The 5,924-nt window shown below is 43.4% G+C and overlaps 1 protein-coding gene across 1 annotated transcript in view; it reads left to right on the top strand.

Moving 5' to 3' along the window:
* Positions 1 to 4,446: 4,446 nt before the first annotated feature.
* The window catches only part of DAPK1 (death associated protein kinase 1), a 96,848-nt gene continuing 95,370 nt past the window's right edge, over positions 4,447 to 5,924 (top strand). The window contains exon 1 of the mRNA XM_072404071.1: positions 4,447 to 4,591. The gene's annotated coding sequence lies outside the window, so the exon portion shown is untranslated. The remainder of the gene's footprint in view (positions 4,592 to 5,924) is intronic.

Genomic DNA, 5,924 nt, shown 5'->3' with positions numbered 1-5,924 from the left:
AGAACCTCCTGGCTAGTGTGAACATAACCTCTAACATGTGGATCGCCATCTACTGGTAGATTGCAAAGGCAACGCGAGTATATCACAGAGCCCTGCCTTTTTAAAGTAAACTCTACCGCGCACAGGAGTTATTAAGTCCAAATACCGTTCCACCATGACTGATGATCATTTGGAAGTCTGTTTGAGGCTTGCTACCAGCAAATACTGTCCGGGCTATCCAGCTTTGGCTGATTCCATTAAGTTTAAGACATCATCGGAGTAAGATAATGGCCAAAAAATGTACAGAATTGTATTGTGCTATACATGTTCATGATGTTATGCAAGGTAAACAATATACTGTATATACCCCCATACAAGCCAACTTTTTCAGCACCCAAAATGTGCTGAAAAAAGTCACTCTCGGCTTATACGCCAGTCAGGTTCATGGAAGCACCTGATCTGGCAGCCACATCCAGCGGTTTCCACCCCCTGATGAGAATGCCATCAGGCTGCGGCAGAAATACGCTGGGCGCAAAAGCAGGGGTATGCTGGAATCATGCCAGCATTACAGCGGCTACATGCCGGCGTAACTCCGGAGCCAAAATTAAAGGAACGAACGGTAGTAAATACTGTTACAGTGCAATCTGATTGTCATACAACATTGTATGACATCAGATTACTACTGAAAAACCCCACAGTTTCCCCAAAGCATTGGATTCAATACAAAAAAACTGTACTGAGTCCAATACAAAGAAATGTATATATTATAAAAGCTACTGTAGAGTTATATTATATTATACACTATTTGTTTTGTTTTTTAACAGATTTTTTTGGTGTTTTTTATTTAAAGTTTACTATTAAATGTATTAAATATTGGACATATTTCGGTGAGTTATGCCTAACAATTATAGGCCTACAATGTAAAATAATTTTCCATGCAAAAAAAAATGTAACCCTTTTGCGTGGAAATACAGAATTTGAACACTAGGGGGGCTACAGTGGCTGAATGCAGTACCGCCTTATACCTCTTTCAGACACTTTTTCCGGACAGAATCATACCGCCAGGGAGAATTTAGTGGTTGGGTACGGCAAGTAATAGACCTATCTACCTATCTAACCACTAAATTCTCACTATGGTATTTGTTTATCATTGTAATGGCTGTATTATGCAGATTTATTGGTATTTATTTTGAATATTGAAACCTGCCAGTAGCTGCAGCATTTCCCACCCTCGGCTTATACTCGAGTCAATCATTTTTTTCCTGTTTTCATATGGTAAAAATAGATACCACGGCTTATACACCAGTATATACGGTATATTTTAAACATAAAGTATACACAGTATATATAAAAATGTATATATAAATATATAAATAAATGTTTAGAATTTTATTATTAGTAGATCATTTTGACTTGGTCATTTTAAAAGTAGCTCACAAGCCAAAAATGTGTGGGCACCCCTGCCTTACAGTATTGCAGAGAATCTTCCATGATGACAAACCTGAGGAACGATTTTTTACAGCAAGCACAATCTGAACAGGGTTAAAACTCCCTTCCACCCCTCATCCCCCAGTTGAGATAAAGAAGACTACCTCCACCAGTGCAAGACAGAAAAATACATACAAAAAATCTCCAACATGATGGGAAGTAGGCTTGTCACCAGTCAGTCTTACTGAAATTTCCTCCAATCAGCTTCCAGGATGACAGAAAAAGTAATGAGGACCGATACTTGTAAAACTTCTGATGAAAGCCAGGTCTTGTTGTGACAGAATACCCACACTATAATGTCTGTTGAAGGTATCCTGGGAAGATCAAGAGGTTTGTAAAGTTGTGAATCTGACATTCACGGAAACATTCCCTAATAGAGAATATTCAAGGTTCCTGGATTTCAAAGGCAGTAATTGATTTTCCACTAGTGAATGTTTCAGTAAATATTATGTAAGAATACTACTATAGAGGGCATTCCTGAAGGAGAAATGAAGTATGGCATAAAGGCATATCATTTCAGTTTTCATGGTATCCATGAAATCCTTCATTAGAAAACAAATGTCTGTTGCTGTTAATTCTAAAATGCACTCATTGCAAAGAGTTTAGGGTATACTGCAGACAATTTATTTGTGCAGTTTCCACAATTCTTGTAGCTTCCAAAAAATAGAAGCATGAGCAGACAGCTGAGCAGAAGCATAAGCATGGGGAGAGGTAGGGGTCTGACCCAATATGACCCTGTAACATGAAGGATCACGAACGAAAGGGGAAAATAAACATCCTACGCGGATCAGGCCCAGCTGTCTCTATCCTAATTCACAAACCCAACCATAAAAACTCAGGACAAGTGATACCTACCCTCCAGCAGGCTTGCCACTGGTTGCAGACCCGGTTCTGAGGTTCTGAGATAAAGTGGGGTAACTCTGATGTTAGGAGGGAGGGCACATGGATGTTAAAGGAGAGGGGGCTGAGATGTGAAGCTGAAAAAAGACATGAAGAGGTTCTCTGATGTAAAAGACTAGTTTAATGTAAAGCAAAGGGGTCCAGATGTGAAGGGGGACTCTGATGTAAAGGGAAGGTGCTCAGAACTTGAAGGGGGTTCTTGAAGTCAAGACCTAAAAAATAAAGGGCTGTTCCTAATGTGAAGGAGGAGCATGTCCTCAATGTTAGGGGTTTTGTTACAAATTTTCACTGGGTCAACAGATCTGTAACTAGAAGACCATCAGCAGCAGTGCAGCCGCAGGAGTGGGTAACTGGTACAAATTCTTCTTTGGGGCCCATAGGTGTGTAGCTATTGCACTGCCATCATTTCTTCAAAAATCCAATGAAAGATTTGCATCAAACCTGTAATGTAATATGTTATCTCTGTCCGTAATGGCACTGCCATCCAGGGGTGTAGTTGCAAAAAAAGAAGAGGGGGCATGCCTGTCCCACTACGTCAAGGAAAAGACACTTCCCCCAGAGTGACGTTGATAGTAGAACCTGCCCACTCTCCCATTGCAGGTCTGAGCCTGAGGTCTCATGGGTACAGATAGTCCCCGAGTTAAGGACACTCAACATACAGACGAGTCCTAGATAATAGCTTCCCTGCTCATTCCTGTGCAGGACAAAGGCTTGTTGGAGGGAGAGGGCAGTTGCATGACTTGCAGAAGAAATCTTTTGCTCTTCTGCAGCCTCTTGTAACTCTTTAATGACCAAGACAAACTCTGCAGTTGTTTCTTTTTGCATATCAAAGCACAGCTTGCTCCAGAATTTAATGAATGTCTAGGCTACGTAAAGAATTTATTTTTGCTTTGTTTGGGAATAACTCACCGTGAGGATTTTATGCTGCCTAATAATATATTGAGACAAACATCTGTCCTAATTGCATTCAATAAAATAATGTACCTGTTCCGACTTACATACAATTTCAACTTAAAGCGTACCTAAACTCAGAAATTTCACTTTACATAAATGGGTAGACAACCCTTTTATGTAAGGTAAAAATTCTGTTAGTTTGCTTTTTAAGTGCAACACCCTTTTTTTTTTATAGCCTAGCTAGTAGTCGGTTTCAGCCTAATGCTCCCCTGGTCAATTGGCCAAATCCTGGCTGGCAGGGGTTGGCAACCAGCGGCTCCGGTGCCGCATGTGTATGGTATGCCTCCCTTTCCTATTTACTGTGTCCACCGTTATCACTTCCGCTGCCGGGGTAAGGAGACAATGCATATGGAGGAGAGGGATTTCCCTTCAGGGCGTTCCTGGTGGGTGGTGGGGCCATCAGCGCGGGACTCGAGATTCAGACTCCAGCCTAGTGTGCATTCCTGACCTCCTAAAATGGCTTTGTAGCCAAAAAAGTTTGCTTACCCCTGGCCTAGGCGATCGAGAATGAAGGGGAGCGCAGAGCATCCCGGGAGCCTCTTGGGTGCTCCTTCTGCTCATGCCTAAACATTTCTGGCATGCCTTTTCCTGAGAAGAGGAAAATGTTTTTATCAAGTTTATTTCCATCCTGTGTCACCCGATGTCACGCCTGGGTCAGGTGACATAGGAAGAAGAGGAGATGGCGGTGCCCGGAGACAAATGCCAGGACGACGCGGGACGCGATGGAAGACACCTCTGGACCGATCAGCTGCGCAGCAGGATAGAAGGTAAATGTATTTTTTTGTTTTAGGTATTTTTGAGTTTAGTTCCTGTTTAAGAACAAACCTACAGTCCCTATGTCATATGTAAACCAGGACTACCAGAGTAATAATTCCTGGCAGCCTCCACAACCCCATGCAGAATACAATGTAAGGGAATGCACACAGGCCTCTCCTGCCCCTATTGCCCCCCTTATACCCCTACCATGGGAGGTGATATAAGTTTCCCGTCACACAGCTGTACCTGCCCCTATTGCCCCCCTTATACCCCTACTATGGGAGGTGATATAAGTTTCCCCGTCACACAGCTGTACCTGCCGCCCTCAGCCTCCCCTCCCTGTTATTTGTTTGCCAGCCCTTCCCCCGCCTCTCCCCTCCTCCTCCTCCCCAGTCATTGTCAGTGCTGTCAGCTCGCGGTGTCCCGGCGGGTAGCCGAGTGTTCGCATGTAGTGCCGGCATTGTGCCGGCATTGAGCCCTCCTGTCCAGCCGTATGGCGTCCGGGTGTTGTCTGGTAAGCCGCAGCTCGTCTTTTCTTCTGGCCGCGGGTGTTTGGGGGGAGAAGGGACGTATCCCTGGCACGGAGAGGCTTCCCGGTATCGCTGTGTCCTCCATGATGTGCCCGATATTGGGGGGCAGCTGGGGGTGTAATGATGTCACAGTGCGGGCTGCTCACCATCCCCCCCTTCATGTCATATCATCATCATCACCCAGATCTGCCCCTCCATTATCACTGCACCGCTCCCCCATACAATCCCTGCACCATCCCCTCCTCACAAATATTGGCATTTCTTTATTTAATCCAATGCTGCTACACAATACTGATAATGCTTTTGTTTTATAGAAACCCTAAAAATCAGTATTTTGCAGGATTCTATGAAACTTCCCCTATCTTCCATAGAGCCCACTACTTCCTGTGCCAGGGTGACCACGCTCTGCCACTGATACACATTGCCTAGTGGGGTTGTCAGGCATGGGAGCTGTGATATAGATAGAGATATATATATAAATTTATATATATATTTAGCACTGGGCTCCCCCTGTCCTGGTTTGTAGGTAACATCAGTCAGCCTATAGCGGGGGTCAGGACAAGACAGCTCCTAGATTGTAAGCTCTTCGGGCAGGGTCCTCTCCTCCTGTGTCACTGTCTGTATTCGTCTGTCATTTGCAACCGCTATTAATGTACAGTAGCGTAATATGATGGCAGTATTTAAATCCTGTTTATTATTATTAATCACAGAAGGGGCAATACAGGTTAATAGCACACAGTGATCAAACATAACAAGCTACAGCAAAGACTGATCCTGGAAATAATTAATATATATATTTATATTTATTATAAGACATCCAATATTTCAGCTTCCTAAGAATTAGGCATCTTGGGTTTCCATCTTGGGCTTCACACCTTTTTCTGATTGCAGTAATTAGGAAATGATTTGTATCCCCTGAAAAAAGCTGTGTGAATTTTATAGGGGCTGAGAAATAGTTTGGTACTCAGTATTTTTTTTTTTTTTAAACAAATCTTTGGAGGCCATAGTTCTCATTACTGCATGGTTATCATGATTCAGTCATGAAGTCATGAAGCCAGAAAGGAATGAGCAAAGTACACTCACCTGGGGCAATATCAATTCATCAGTTACCTGGCCCGGGTAAGTGAAATACACGGCTGGCCTTTGCACACCATCGCTCTGTGTGATCGGATTTTATAGCGGGGTACTTAAAGGAGATAGTCGTTGTGTAACACTGATCCCGGCGGTGATCAGGTTGTATTGTAGATGATCTGGGCAGTGATCAGGTTGTATTGTAGATGATCCCAGCGGTGATCAGGTTGTATTGTAGATGATCTG

Source organism: Pyxicephalus adspersus, chromosome 3 (assembly GCF_032062135.1).
Source record: "Pyxicephalus adspersus chromosome 3, UCB_Pads_2.0, whole genome shotgun sequence".
Lineage (NCBI taxonomy): Eukaryota > Metazoa > Chordata > Amphibia > Anura > Pyxicephalidae > Pyxicephalus > Pyxicephalus adspersus.
Note: the sequence above shows the minus strand (reverse complement) of the source record. Positions and strands in the feature narration are given on the sequence as shown.